The following is a 15,462-nucleotide window of genomic DNA, read 5'->3' on the forward strand; positions in this document are numbered from 1 at the left end:
GGAGCAAGCCAAAGGGAAAGATCACGTTGCCGGTAACATTTGGCAGTGAGCTGAACTTCAGGACTGAGAGGGTCACGTTTGACATTGCCGACATTCCATTACCTTACAATGGAATCCTTGGCCGTCTGGCACTCGCCAAGTTCATGGCAGCCTCTCACTATGCCTACAACGTACTAAAAATGCCAGGCCCAATAAGTGTCATCTCTGTCCCTGGCGACAAGAAGGATGCTCTTATCTGTGCCGACAAGATCTACCGGGAAGCAGGAGCTGCAGCAGAACGCAGGACACTTGCTGCTGAAGCTCTCGGGGGGAAGAAGAAGACCAAGTCCGGCAAGAGCTCTGATGCCCACTCCGGCAAGTGCACTTCTTCGGAGTGCTGCGCTACCATCGAGGACGCACCATCGAGCTCCACCGGCAAGTGTAAGAAGGCAATGGCAGCTCCACCTGAGACTAAGAAGGTGTCCGCCAAGGAGGATGGCACTGGTGGTACCTTCACCATCAGCGCCACTCTTGACCCCAAATAGGAAAGCGCGCTCGTTGCTTTCCTGCGGGCGAATGTCGACGTATTTGCGTGGCAACCGTCTGATATCCCCGGTGTTCCCAGGAAAGTGATTGAGCACCACCTTGCCGTCTGTCCTCATGCGCGGCCCGTCAAGCAGAGAGTCAGGAAGCAGGTAGTAGAGTGCCAAGAATTCATCGCAGAAGAAATCAAGAAGTTGGAAGCAGCAGGCCTTGTCAGAGGAGTACTCCATCCCACGTGGTTGGCCAATCCTGTTGTTGTGCGCAAAGCTAACGGGAAATGGAGACTTTGTATTGACTTCACTGATGTCAATAAAGCTTGTCCCAAAGACCCATTTCCCTTGCCGCGTATTGACCAGATTGTTGACTCCACAGCCGGATGTGATTTGCTTTCATTTCTTGATGCATACTCAGGATACCATCAGATCTTCATGGCAGAAGAAGATGAAGAGAAAACGGCATTTATCACCCCGTGTGGCACGTACTGCTTCGTACGGATGCCTTTCGGTTTGAAGAATGCTGGTTCAACATTCGCAAGGGTAGTCCACCATGCTTTTGATCCACAAATACACAGAAATGTGGAAGCTTACATGGATGACATAGTGGTCAAGAGCAAGAACAAAGCGACCTTGATTCAAGATTTAGATGAGACATTTGCAAACCTGCGCAAGATCAACCTCAAGCTTAACCCCGAGAAGTGCGTGTTTGGAGTCCCTTCCGGCAAGCTTCTCTGGTTCTTCGTGTCTCAGCGGGGAATTGAAGCCAATCCCGACAAGATCAAAGCCATTGAGTAGATCGATGCACCAAAGCGCGTCAAGGATGTACGAAGGCTTGCCGGTTGCGTGGCTGCTCTCAGCAGGTTTATCTCTAGATCTGCCGAGCGCGCCCTGCCATTTTTCAAAATTTTGAAAAAGGTAGGTCCAATGAAATGGACTCCGGAAGCGGAGGCTGCGCTGCAGGACTTGAAGAGATACCTGTCCTCCACTCCAACACTTGTCGCACCTAAGCCGCAAGAGAAGTTGCTGCTGTATATAGCGGCAACCAATCAAGTGGTTAGTGCTGCGTTAGTGGCGGAGAGGGAGGCGGATGATGAGCCAGCAACCACGGCAGGCCCATCCGGCGACAAGCAGTGGGCTTCGCCGACAAGCTCTGGTCCCGACAAACATGAGTTTGCGCAGGAACATGATAAGATGCCAAGGAGAATGGTGCAGCACCCAGTTTACTTTGTCAGTTCTCTTCTGCAGGGGGCTAGATCAAGGTACTCTGGTGTGCAGAAGTTGCTTTTCGGCCTCCTCATGGCCTCAAGAAAGTTGCGCCATTACTTCCAAGCACATGAGATCACAGTCGTCACTCGCTTTCCGCTGAAGAGGATACTGCAAAATCCAGAAGCAACGGGCAGGATTGTCGAGTGGGCGCTGGAACTGTCAAGCTTTGGCCTCAAGTTTGAAAGCACTTCAACTATCCAAAGCAGAGCATTGGCAGAGTTCATAGCAGAGTGGACGCCAACCCCAGATGAAGAAATTCCAGAAATGAGCATCCCCGTCAAAGAGGCAAGCAAGGAGGGGCTGATGTACTTTGATGGTGCCTTCTCGCTGCAAGGCGCCGGTGCAGGCGTGCTGCTTGTCGCACCCACCGGAGAGCACCTCAAGTACGTAGTCCAGATGCACTTTCCCAAAGAGCAAGCAACCAACAATACTGCAGAGTATGAAGGATTGCTTGCCGGTCTCAGAATCGCAGCAGACCTTGGGATCAAGAAGCTCATTGTCAGGGGTGACTCACAGATTGTCGTCCGACAAGTGAACAAGAACTACCAGAGTACGTTGATGGAAGCGTATGTTGATGAAGTAAGGAAGCTAGAAGAGCACTTTCACGGCCTACAAATGGAGCATATCCCAAGAGCTCAGAATGATATTGTTGATGGCCTGTCAAAGTGCGCCGCACTAAAGTTACCTGTGGAACCAGGGATCTTTGTGCTTAAGTTGACTCAACCATCCGTAACACCATCAACTGGACAAAGCAAGAAGAGGAAGTTGGTTTCCGGCGACTACTTTCCGGCAGAGCTCCCCGAAGCCGCCGCCAAGAAAGTCCCCAAGATCAACACCAAGGATGCTGAGGGGCAGTCTGCTCCGGCAAGCCTTATGGTTTGTTCCGTTGAAGCAGACGCTCCCGACAAGTTTTGATCTGGCAAGCTTGCCGGGGAACATCAAGCTCCGGCAGGACCACAAGTCCTTGCCGTGGAAGCGGATGTTCCCGCCGCAGCAGATGCGCCTTTAGTCCATGTTGTCGAGCCACAAGCTCCAGCATGGGCACAGCAGATTGTCCACTTCCTTCAGACAGGAGAACTTCCCGAAGAACAAGAAGAAGCGGAAAGAGTAGCCCGGCAGTCAAGTATGTACCAGTTTGTCGATAGCATGCTGTACAGAAGAAGACTCAACGGTGTGAAATTGAAGTGCATTTGCCGGGAAGATGGACAAAAGCTGTTGGCAGAAATACATGGAGGCATATGTGGCCACCACATTGGCGCGAGAGCACTTGCCGGCAAAGCTTTCCGGCAAGGTTTCTTTTGGCCGACAGCCCTCCAGGATGCAACTGCACAAGTAACCAAGTGTGAAGCGTGCCAGTTCCACTCCAAACAGATACACCAGCCAGCTCAAGCTCTCCAGACAATCCCTTTATCCTGGCCATTTTCAGTCTGGGGGCTCGATATCCTCGGCCCCTTCCCTCGAGCTGTCGAGGGCTTTGAGTACTTGTATGTCGCAATCGACAAGTTCACAAAGTGGCCGGAAGTGCAGCCAGTGAGGAAGGTGACAGCACAGTCAGCAATCAAGTTCTTCAGGTCGATTGTTTGCCGTTTCGGGATCCCTAACAGGATCATCACCGATAACGGCACGCAATTCACGAGCCGCACCTTCATGCAGTACGTCCAAGACCTTGGCGCCAAGGTCTGCTTCGCTTCTGTTGCTCATCCGAGAAGCAACAGTCAAGCAGAGAGGGCAAATGCTGAAGTGCTGCGCGGGCTCAAGACCAGAACTTTCGACAGGCTGCACAGGTGCGGAAGGAACTGGATCGAGGAACTGCCGGTGGTTCTTTGGTCGATCAGAATGACGCCAAATCGAGCCACTGGCCAAACACCTTTCGCTCTAGTCTATGGAGCAGAGGCAGTTCTCCCCACGGAACTCGTATACGGATCACCTCGAGTGCTCTCTTATGATGAGATTGAGCAAGAACAGTTGCGGCAAGACGACGCGCTGCTCCTTGAGGAAGATCGTCTTCAGGCTGCTGTACGAGCTGCTCGATACCAGCAAGCTTTGCGCCGCTATCATAGCCGCAAAGTTAAAGCCAGAAGCTTCGAGGAAGGCGACCGTGTTCTTCGGCGCGTTCAGTCCGCCAAGAATTCCAACAAGTTAACGCCGAAGTGGGAAGGCCCTTATCGGGTGAGACGAGTCACAAGGCCTGGCGATGTCCGCCTTGAGACCGAAGATGGCATTCCGGTGAGCAACTCCTGGAACATAGAACATCTTCGTAAGTTTTTCCCATAAGGCGCGGTTGCCGGAACCCATTCCGGCAACCACCTTTTGTACAAGTCTTGTCGCTGTTGCATGTAATCCTTTGTACAAAGTCGGGCGCAGATCCCGTGCATAAGTAAAACCCCATGTGCTCCGCACAGCTTGTCCATTTCATGCATTAGTTCCTTTCTTGCATGCGATTATCTGACACTTTGTGCAGCACCTACATCCGGTAAGCAGTAACGAGCCGAAGAGCTCCATATTATTATTTTCTCTTCTTTCTTTTTCTTTCAAAGGAAAAGAAGGTTCTCTCGCACACAAGTTTGCCGGGGGGAAGGAGAAGATTGTGGTATGGGTCAGGCGTCGTTCAAGCAAAGACTTGCCTTACCGGGAAGCAAATGACAGAAAAGCTAAGTTGCCAAAGTTTGAGCAATCACTTTTTTAAATTTTTGAGTTATCTTCCTCGAACGACCCTGCTTTGTATGGAAAACATGTGCGCGGAGGAACCAACTCGTGGCTAGTTGCGCCCCTACTTTGTTTCGAGTCCGCTCAACAGCTTAAGCGTGCTGCATCTAGTCGCGACAAGGTTTCTTGTCGGAAGCAGCGCCGCCAGCAGGCTGCTGAAGTTCCGCACTCAGCGCTCGCGGCTCGGGCGCCTGCGCCGACAAGTTCCCTAGAAGCGTAGGGTAAAAACATACAAAGGAAGGAATCTAGTAGAGGAAATAACATTGCAATTGATAACAGAAATAAAGTTATATTACAAGATAACTTGTCGCAGCTCTAACAGACTGTTTTCATAACATGATCAGCAGCGACAAGGGAAAAGAAGGAATGGGCGGCCTAATCTACGCGTCCGCCCTCGACTCTCTTGATCTCACTCACCTTGTCCACAATGGGTGCGACAAGGGCCTTGAGTGCATCCAGATCGGCGTCAGGCGGCAAAGACCTGAGGACGTTGGTGAAGCTGAGGCCTGGATTGCGGAAGGCTACCTTCATCAGCACCTTCTGGAGAACCCCGGCGCAGATTTTGCGCAATTTGTTGGCCAGCTGCTTCGGGATCCTCTCCCGGAGCCGCTGGAGTGCCGTCACCATGCCCTTGAAGAACAGGCTGAGCTTGGCGCTGGGTTGAAGACTCTCGTCGGAAGGATACCCAAAGTCCTCCATCCCCAGCTGTGCCAGCTCCTCGTTGATGACTGCGGCAGTGTTCACCAGACCCTCGGTCCAGTGCTCCACTGTGTCTCTGAACGAGTTCTGGGTAACTTCAATGCTCTCCAGCAGCGTCGCGTCAGCCTTGACCTTCTCCGCCAAGGTCTTCTCCCGCTCCTTGGCGGCCTCCAGCGTCTGCGTCAGCGTGGCCAGCTTCAGCTCCAGGTCTGCTTTGGAATCCTTGGCGGCACTGAGCTCCTTGCCCCTCTCAGCGAGAAGGCCTTGCAGCTCACCGTGGGCGGCGGCATCCTTCTCGCGCTCACACTTGAGCGCGGCAAGCTCCTCGCCGCTCTTCCCAATATCGGCCTCCAGCCGCGCCACCTTCTCCTCTAGCTCTTTATTGGCGGCCTCTGCAGTTGCCGCGGCATCCTTTGCCTCCTTAAGCGCCCCGCCAAGTGCTCGCTCGCGCTCGGCGAGCTCTTCCTTGTAGCTGTCGAGGTGGGCCTTCCGCTGCACTAGTTCACCTTCTCGCGTGGACCGCTTCTCGGCAGCCAGCCTTTGTTCCTCTTCAGCCTCGGCCTTCTCGAGAAGAAAGGCCGTGCGCTCCTCGTCGACTCGCTCCCGCTCCTGCGCCAGGGACCGGAGAGCTTCTTGATTTTGGCCCCGGAGCTCCTCCGCGCGCTTTTCCATGTCAACTCCCGCCTTCGCGACAAGCGCTTCCCGGGAAGCCAGCTTGGCTTGCCGGGTGCGGTAGAGTGACAGCAGCTTCCGCAGCAGCTGCTCCTCCTCAGGCTCGCCGCTGCTGCTGCCGGGCGCGTCAACCAATGACAGTCCAGCAGAGGCGAGCACCTTCCCGTCAAAAGTCTCCCCCTCGACCGGCGCCCTGGAGCTCGACGCCCAGGGTAGCTTGATGAAGATATTGTCACCGGCCTGCAAGTAGGCACCGGGCTGGGGCTCCTCGGAGCCCGGCTCCGCAGAAGCGGCAGAGGGTTCGGCGGTCGGTGCAGCGCCCGGCGCTCCTGCGGCCTTAGGGTCGTCAGTGCGATCGCCCGACCCCTCGCCGGCTTCCGCAGCAGCAGCCCCGGCGGCCTCCTCGCCGGCGGTCTCATCAGCATCGGCACCTCCCTCGCCGGCGCCCTCTATCTCCATTGGCTCAGCCGTAGATGGGTCTGAAGAACGAAGAAGGGAGGAAAATCAATCAAAAATCCAAGAAAGGAAAAACGGAAGAAGCAGAACCCAAGGGAAAGTTTCTGGGCAAGTGGATTACCCGCGCCAAGATCTTCAGTTGCGGTCTCGGTCGCCGCAGGATCAGCAGTGCCGTCCCTTGCCAGAGAGTTCCCCCTTGCGGGAGAGCGCTCCCTTGCCGGGGACTCCTCCCTTGGCGGCGCAGTCGAAGCAGGTGGCACTTCGGGACCGGCCTCCGGGCGCTCCTGATGAGGCTGCTCTGCTCCTGCACAAGTCAACAAGCAAGATAGCAACAAAGGAAAAAGCACTCAAGCGCGCCCGGCAGCAGAAGGTTAAACTATGAACTTACGCTGGGGGCTGCGCTGGGGCCTGCTCCGAGGGGTAATTGACGGGTCCGTCAAGGTGGTCTCAGGCCCACCTCCTGCAGACACGATGGGGTCATCCTCGATGACGATCACCGCGGCCTTGGCCCTCTTCGCCGCTCTCTGGGCCAGTGTTCTGAAAAGAAAGGAGTCCAGATTGGAGCAAGTCAGATACAAGATATAAACAGCAAGATTGAAGGATTATAAGAGCACCAAAGAAACTCACTCTTCTTCCTCCTCGTCGGAGCTGAGCGCGGAAAGATCGAAGTCCGGCCCTCCTCCGGTGCGGCGAGGTGGAGGAGTAGGATCCCTTGCCCACTTGGCGGGGGCAGTGGCAGTGGCCCGGGAAGATCCCGCTCCAGTTGTCGCTATTGCATGAGGCGCTCCCGCGGCAACATTGCTTGCCGCGGTAGAGCGCGTCGCGCGGCTTGGTGGCTGTGGAGCCGGCTGCCGCCCCGCTGCGTCCCCGGCCCTGCGAAGGCGCCTCCTTGGCGGGGCCGGGGGCTCCGCCTGCGGCAAGCTCTCTGAAGGCTCATCCTCCTCCTCGCCGGCCTCGCTTGACTCAGCTTCGGAACCGGCAGGCTCCTCCTCGCCCATGAACTCCGCGCGTTCGGCAAGGTTTGCCGCCTCTGCAGCTTCCACCTCCTCCACAGTAAACCCAAACACACCCGCAGCAGCTGCGGCCACAGCCTCTTCCGCCCTAGTAGTGATGAGCTGCAGCTCCTCGTCGGTGGTGTCACGGGTGAGGCTCTTCTGCTCGTTGACACGGACCGGCACTTCCTCCAAGGTGTCGAAGAACGATCGCACAACGTCATCCACAGGCTCTTGCCAAGTTGGGACGATGCCGTGTGAATCGCACAACGGCATCATGGCGCGGATCCGGTCAAGCGAAGAGTTATTGCACAAAGGAACTACGCCCCTCGGCAACGTGAATGGGTGCTGGGGGTCGCGTTTGAATAATTCCAAGAGCATTGCGTCCAACTCCAAGACAGTGAAGTTGTAGTTGAGGCCCGGCCGCAGCCTCATGATGTCTGCCGAATTCTTGAATTCCCAGGCGGGCCTCCCCCTCTCCTGCAGGGGGGCAATGCGGCGGCGGAGGAAATCTGCCCCGACAGCACCTACGGTGAGCCCGGCAAGCCTGAGGCGAAGAATCCTAGTAACGGCGATCTTCAGCCTCTCGTCTTCCGGGGCCACGTTGCTCCAGTCATTGCCACGCACTATTGGAGTTTGGCGCACGGCGGTGAAGGGCTGCGGATCCTCCTCGACGATCCAACACCACTCCGCTCTCCACTCCTCCCACTTGCTGCGAAGCTCACCCTCCAAGTACGCCTCTTTCTTGCCGACTCTTGAGACCCAGGCAATCCCTCCGGCAAGCGGCTCTCCTCTCTCTACCCGAGGTATGAAGAAGTGGCGAAAAAGGGCAACACTAGGGTGGACTCCGACAAAGTTTTCGCACAAGTGTGTGAAAACTGCCATGGTCAGGACAGCATTGGGGGTGAAGTCAAGGAGGCGGAAGCCATATGTGTTCATAATGTCACAAAAGAACTCCGAGAAGGGCAGGCAGAGCCCGCAGTAGAAGAATAGCGGGAAGAACGGGTACCCGTTTGAAGCCAACTTCGAGGCAGCGGCTGGGAATACCCTCTTGCGCGGATGCGCACGCGTCTCCGTCGCCCAAAAGAGGTAGAAGTACTCCCTCAGCTCCTGCACGCCGAGCTGGGGGGTGAAGATCGCCCGTTCCTTCTGCAGCACCGCGAGCCGCTGCGCCTCGGCCGACTTCACACCCTTTCCCTTGTCGGCTTTCGGGGCCATGGCGGAGGTGGTGGGGAAGGTCGACAGTGTGGTGATGCTGGTGGCAATGGGGGGCGGAACGCTGCTCTCTCGGCTTCGAGAAGAAGGGGGGAGCGGCGGAGTTTGTGAAGAAGGAGTAGCAGCAACCAGCAAGGGGGAACGAACTGCCTCTGTTTCCTCTACTTATAAAGAGGGACGGGGCGAACGTTTCGGCCTTCCAAATAAACAACCACCCACGATCTCTCCCACGATGCCGCATTCAACGCGTGCCGTTATGGGAGAGCGCGGTGGATACGGAGCAAGATTTGGTGTGGCCCAGCCCGCGTGTGCCCGTGCCCTGTCTTGGGCCTGGCCCAACAGCGCTCGACACCGTGTCTGGCCCAGGCCCGGGGGCTCCTGTCGGTGTACTAGAATAGGGGTACCCTAGTACTAGAGTAAATAAATTAACAATTTTATTTTATTTTACAGAGTAAATAAAAATAATACTGGTGCAATTGCCTTGGCAAAGGAATCCAGGTTTCACAAGAGAACCAAGCACATCAAGAGACGCTTCAATTCCATCCGGGATCTAGTCCAGGTGGGAGACATAGAGATTTGCGAGATACATACGGATCTGAATGTTGCGACCCGTTGACTAAGCCTCTTCCACGAGCAAAACATGATCAGCACCAAGGCTCCATGGGTGTTAGAATCATTACTGTGTAATCTAGATTATTGACTCTAGTGCATGTGGGAGACTGAAGGAAATATGCCCTAGAGGCAATAATAAAGTTATTATTTATTTCCTTATATCATGATAAATGTTTATTATTCATGCTAGAATTGTATTAACCGGAAACATAATACATGTGTGAATACATAGACAAACAGAGTGTCACTAGTATGCCTCTACTTGACTAGCTCATTAATCAAAGATGGTTATGTTTCCTAACCATAGACAAAATAGTTGTTATTTGATTAATGGGATCACATCATTAGTTGAATGATCTGATTGACATGACCCATTCCATTAGCTTAGCACCCGATCGTTTAGTATGTTGCTATTGCTTTCTTCATGACTTATACATGTTCCTATGACTATGAGATTATGCAACTCCCGTTTACCGTAGGAACACTTTGGGTGCTACCAAACATCACAACGTAACTGGGTGATTATAAAGGAGTACTACAGGTGTCTCCAAAGGTAGATGTTGGGTTGGCGTATTTCGAGATTAGGATTTGTCACTCCGATTGTCGGAGAGGTATCTCTGGGCCCTCTCGGTAATGCACATCACATAAGCCTTGCAAGCATTACAACTAATATGTTAGTTGTGAGATGATGTATTACGGAACGAGTAAAGAGACTTGCAGGTAACGAGATTGAACTAGGTATTGGATACCGACGATCGAATCTCGGGCAAGTAACATACCAATGACAAAGGGAACAACGTATGTTGTTATGCGGTCTGACCGATAAAGATCTTCGTAGAATATGTAGGAGCCAATATGGGCATCCAGGTCCCGCTATTGGTTATTGACCGGAGATGTGTCTCGGTCATGTCTACATTGTTCTCGAACCGTAGGGTCCGCACGCTTAAAGTTACGATGACAGTTATTATGAGTTTATGCATTTTGATGTACCGAAGTCTGTTCGGAGTCCCGGATGTGATCAAGGACATGACGAGGAGTCTCTAAATGGTCGAGACGTAAAGATTGATATATTGGAAGCCTATATTTGGACATCGGAATCGTTCCGGGTGAAATCGGCATTTTTCCGGAGTACCGGGGGGTTACCGGAACCCCCCCGGGGTTTATTGGGCCTACATGGGCCTTGAGGGAGAAGAGAGAAGGAGGCAAGAGGTGGCCGCGCACCCCTCCCCTTCCTAGTCCGAATAGGACAAGGGAAGGGGGGCGGCGCCCCCCCCCCCTTTCCTTCCTCTCTTCCACCTCTTTCCCCTCTCTCCTTGTCCAACTAGGAGTCCTACTCCCGGTGGGAGTAGGACTCCCCCTTGGCGCGCCCACCTTGGCCGGCCGCCCCCTCTCCCTAGCTCCTTTATATACTGAGGCAAGGGGCACCCTAGAACACACAAGTTGATCCTCGTGATCGTTCCTTAGCCGTGTGCGGTGCCCCATGCCACTATATTCCACCTCGGTCATATCATTGTAGTGCTTAGGCGAAGCCCTGCGTCGGTAGAACATCATCATCGTCACCATGCCGTTGTGCTGACGGAACTCTTCCCTGAAGCTTTGCTGGATCGGAGCCCGGGGAGCGTCATCGAGCTGTACGTGTGCTAAGAACTCGGAGGTGCCGGAGTAACGGTGCTTGGATCGGTCGGATCGGGAAGAAGACGTACGACTACTTCCTCTATGTTGTGTCAACGCTTCCGTTGCGATCTACAAGGGTACGTAGATCATACTCTCCCCTCTCGTTGCTATGCATCACCATAATCTTGCGTGTGCGTAGGAAAATTTTGAAATTACTACGTTCCCCAACAAAAGTAAGGACCTCTACGGTGATAATTTCCCTCGCTAGACGCCATACTCTCCTAGGTTGTGAAACCAAGGCTATGACCACCAAAAGCTATGGAGATCAAAGCAAATGGAGACCAAAGCTCTGATACCACTTGTAGGATCGGAAGTATGTCTAGAGGGGGGTGATTAGACTACTTGACCAAATAAAAACTTAACCTTTTCCCAATTTTAGTTCTTGGCAGATTTTAGCTATTGTAGGACAAGTCAAGCAATCATCACACAATTCAAGCAAGCATGCAAAGAGTATATTGGCAGCGGAAAGTAAAGCATGCAACTTGCAAGAATGTAAAGGGAAGGGTTTGGAGAATTCAAACGCAATTGGAGACACAGATGTTTTTTCCCGTGGTTCGGATAGGTGGTGCTATCCTACATCCACGTTGATGGAGACTTCAACCCACGAAGGGTAATGGTTGCGCGAGTCCACGGAGGGCTCCACCCACAAAGGGTAATGGTTGCGCGAGTCCATGGAGGGCTCCACCCACGAAGGGTCCACGAAGAAGCAACCACCCACGAAGGGTCCACGAAGAAGCAACCTTGTCTATCCCACCATGGCCATCGCCCACGAAGGACTTGCCTCACTAGCGGTAGATCTTCACGAAGTAGGCGATCTCCTTGCCCTTACAAACTCCTTGGTTCAACTCCACAATCTTGTCGGAGGCTCCCAAGTAACACCTAGCCAATCTAGGAGACACCACTCTCCAAGAAGTAACAAATGGTGTGTTGATGATGAACTCCTTGCTCTTGTGCTTCAAATGATAGTCTCCCCAACACTCAACTCTCTCTCATAGGATTTGGATTTTGTGGAAAGAAGATTTGAGTGGAAAGCAACTTGGGGAAGGCTAGAGATCAAGATTCATATGATAGGAATGGAATATCTTGGTCTCAACACATGAGTAGGTGGTTCTCTCTCAGAACATATGAGTTGGAATTGTGTATGTGTTCTGATGGCTCTCTCCACGAATGAAGAGGAGGTGGAGGGGTATATGTAGCCTCCACACAAAATCCAACCGTTACACACAGTTTTCCAATCTCGGTGGGACTGAATCAACAAACTCGGTCGGACCGAAAAGGTAAACCTAGTGACCGTTAGAGATTTTCGGTGGGACTGACATGCAACTCGGTAGGACCGATATGGTTAGGGTTTGGGCATAACGTAATCTCGGTGAGACCGATTACACAAACTCGGTGAGACCGAGTTTGGTAATAAGCTAACCAGAGAGTTGGTCAGGCAAACTCGGTGGGACCGATTCGCTCTTTCGGTGAGACCAAAAAGTTACAAAAGGGAAACATAGAGTTTACATTGCAATCTCGGTGGGACCGATTCGCTCTTTCGGTGAGACTAAAAAGTTACGAAAGGGAAACAGAGAGTTTGCAATCCCATCTCGGTGAGACCGAGATCCCTATCGGTAGAACCAAATTGCTAGGGTTTGGCAGTGGCTTATGACAAGTGAAACTCGGTGGCGCCGGATAGAAAGAATCGGTAGGACCGAGTTTGGCTTAGGGTTTAGGTCATATGTGGATATGGGAAAGTAGTTGAGGGTTTTGGAGCATATCACTAAGCACATGAAGCAAGAGGCTCATTAAGCAACACCTCATCCCTCCTTGATAGTATTGGCTTTTCCTAAAGACTCAATGTGATCTTGGATCACTAAAATATAAAATGAAGAGTCTTGAGCTTTTGAGCTTGAGCCAATCCTTTGTCCTTAGCATTTTGAGGGTTCCACTTTCACATCCATGCCATGCCAATCATTGAGCTTTCCTGAAATAGTCATCTTGGAATAGCATTAGCTCAATGAGCTATATGCTGTTATGAATTACCAAAACCACCTAGGGATAGTTGCACTTTCAGGCGGCGGGGTTCCCGCGGGCCTCGGGTGCCCTTGATGTGGTGGCACGTCCGTTGGTCGCGGGGCGGCATGGTGGTGCTAGTGGCCGACGGTGCCCGCGCGACCCAACTTTGGGCCCTATAGGGCTCCATCTGGGTTGGGGCAGGCCGGGGGCTCGGCACGCGGCGGCGCTGCTCCTTGGTGGTGGTGACAAGGTGGCGGTGGTCTGCGGGCAGTGACGGCTTCGTCAGCCGGCGAGCTGCGGCATGGCGGCTGATACGTCTCCAACGTATCTATAATTTTTGATTGTTCCATGCTATTATATTATCTGTTTTGGATGTTTAATGGGCTTTATTATGCACTATTATATTATTTTTGGGACTAACCTATTAACCGAAGGCCCAATGCAAATTCTTGTTATTTTGCCTATTTCGATGTTTCACAGAAAAGGAATATCAAACGGAATCCAAACGGAATGAAACCTTCACGAGGATATTTTTTGGAACAAACACAATCCAAGAGACTTGGAGTGGAGGTCAAGGAAGCAACGAGGCAGCCACGAGGTAGGGTGACGTGCCCAGGGGGCCAGGCGCGCCCCCCAACCTTGTGGGCCCCTTGTGGCTCCACCGACTTACTTCTTTCGCCTGTATATATACTTATACCCTGAAAACATCCGAGCCACGAAACCACTTTTCCACCGCCGCAACCTTCTGTACCCGTGAGATCCCATCTGGGGACCTTTTCCGGCGATCTACCGGAGAAGAATTCGATCACGGAGGGCTTCTACATCAACACCATAGCCTCTCTGATGATGTGTGAGTAGTTTACCATAGACCTTCGAGTCCATAGTTATTAGCTAGATGGCTTCTTCTCTCTCTCTCTCTGGATATCAATACAAATTTATCCTCGATGTTCTTGGAGATCTATTCGATGTAATTATTTTTGCGGTGTGTTTGCCGAGATCCAATGAATTGTGGTTTTATGATTAAGATTATCTATGAACAATATTTGATTCTTCTGTGAATTATTATATGCATGATTTGATATCTTTACAAGTCTCTTTGAATTATCAGTTTGGTTTGGCCTACTAGATTGATCTTTCTTGCAATGGGAGAAGTGCTTAGCTTTGGGTTCAGTCTTGCGGTGTCCTTTCCCTATGACAGTAGGGGCAGCAAGGCACGTATTGTATTGTTGCCATCGAGGATAAAAAGATGGGGTTTATATCATATTGCTTGAGTTTATCCCTATACATCATGTCATCTTGCCTAATGTGTTACTCTGTTCTTATGAACTTACTACTCTAGATGCATGCTGGATAGCGGTCGATGTGTTAAGTAATAATAGTAGATGCAGAGTTGTTTCGGTCTACTTGACACGGAGTGATGTCTATATTCATAATCATGCCTAGATATCATCATAACTATGCGCTTTTATATCAATTGCTCGGCAGTAATTTGTTCACCGACCATAATATATGCTATCTTGAGAGAAGCCACTAGTGAAACCTATGGCCCCCGGGTCTACTTATATCATATTATTTTCCCGTCAACTAGCTATTTCTGTCGCCGTTTATTTTGCAATCTTTACTTTTCAATCTATACAACAAAAATACCAAAAATATTTATCTTATTATCTCTATCATATCTCACTTTCGTAAGTGATCGTGTAGGGATTGAAAACCCCTTTATCACGTTGGTTGCGAGGTTCTTGTTTGTTTGTGCAGGTACTAGGCGACTTGCATGTAGTCTCCTACTATATTGATACCTTCGTTCTCAAAAACTGAGGGAAATACTTACGCTACTTTGCTGCATCACCCTTTCCTCTTCAAGGGAAGACCAACGCATGCTCAAGAGGTAGCAAGAAGGATTTCTGGAGCTGTTGTTGGGGAGATCTAAGCTCAAGTCAAAACATACCAAGTACCCATCAGATACTCTTATCCCTCGCATTACATTATTTGCCATTTGCCTCTTGTTTTCCTCTCCCCCACTTCACCTTTGCCGTTTTATTCGCCCTTCTTCCGTTCGATCTTTTGTTTGCTTATGTTACCATGTACCTTCTTTTTGCTTGCATCTTCGCTTGCTAAAATTTGTGGATCCTCATCCACTTGCTAATCTCTTTAAGAGATCCAATTATGGTGAACCTATTGCTAGTGAGTTGAGTGCACTAGATTATCTTTATGAGGTTTTTGCTTGAAATTCGTGAATCTGAAAAGTGTAATGAATTACTTTATGAAGCAATTCACGATAGATCTTTGAATAAAAAGCATGATTGCAATGATTTTATTATAAATTCTATTGATGTAAATTGTGCTAATAATATGCAAAACCCTAAGCTTGGGGATGCTAGTTTTGCTACGCCCTCTACTTGTTGCAATGATCATGATTGGGGTGATTTTTCTTATGATCTTGAAAATTTATTTAAGCCCCATGATGAATATGAGATTGATAATAGTGTTTGCAATAATATTGAAAGTGGGTTTGGAAGAGTGTCAACTTTAGATCCCACATATATGGAAAATGTTCAATCTTATGAAGTTTTTGATAAAAGTGGGTTTGGAGAGGTCATGACTTTAGTTAATATTAATCCCACTATTTTGGAAGAGTGTCAACTTTGCGTACA

This window comes from Triticum dicoccoides, chromosome 3A (assembly GCF_002162155.2).
Source record: "Triticum dicoccoides isolate Atlit2015 ecotype Zavitan chromosome 3A, WEW_v2.0, whole genome shotgun sequence".
Lineage (NCBI taxonomy): Eukaryota > Viridiplantae > Streptophyta > Magnoliopsida > Poales > Poaceae > Triticum > Triticum dicoccoides.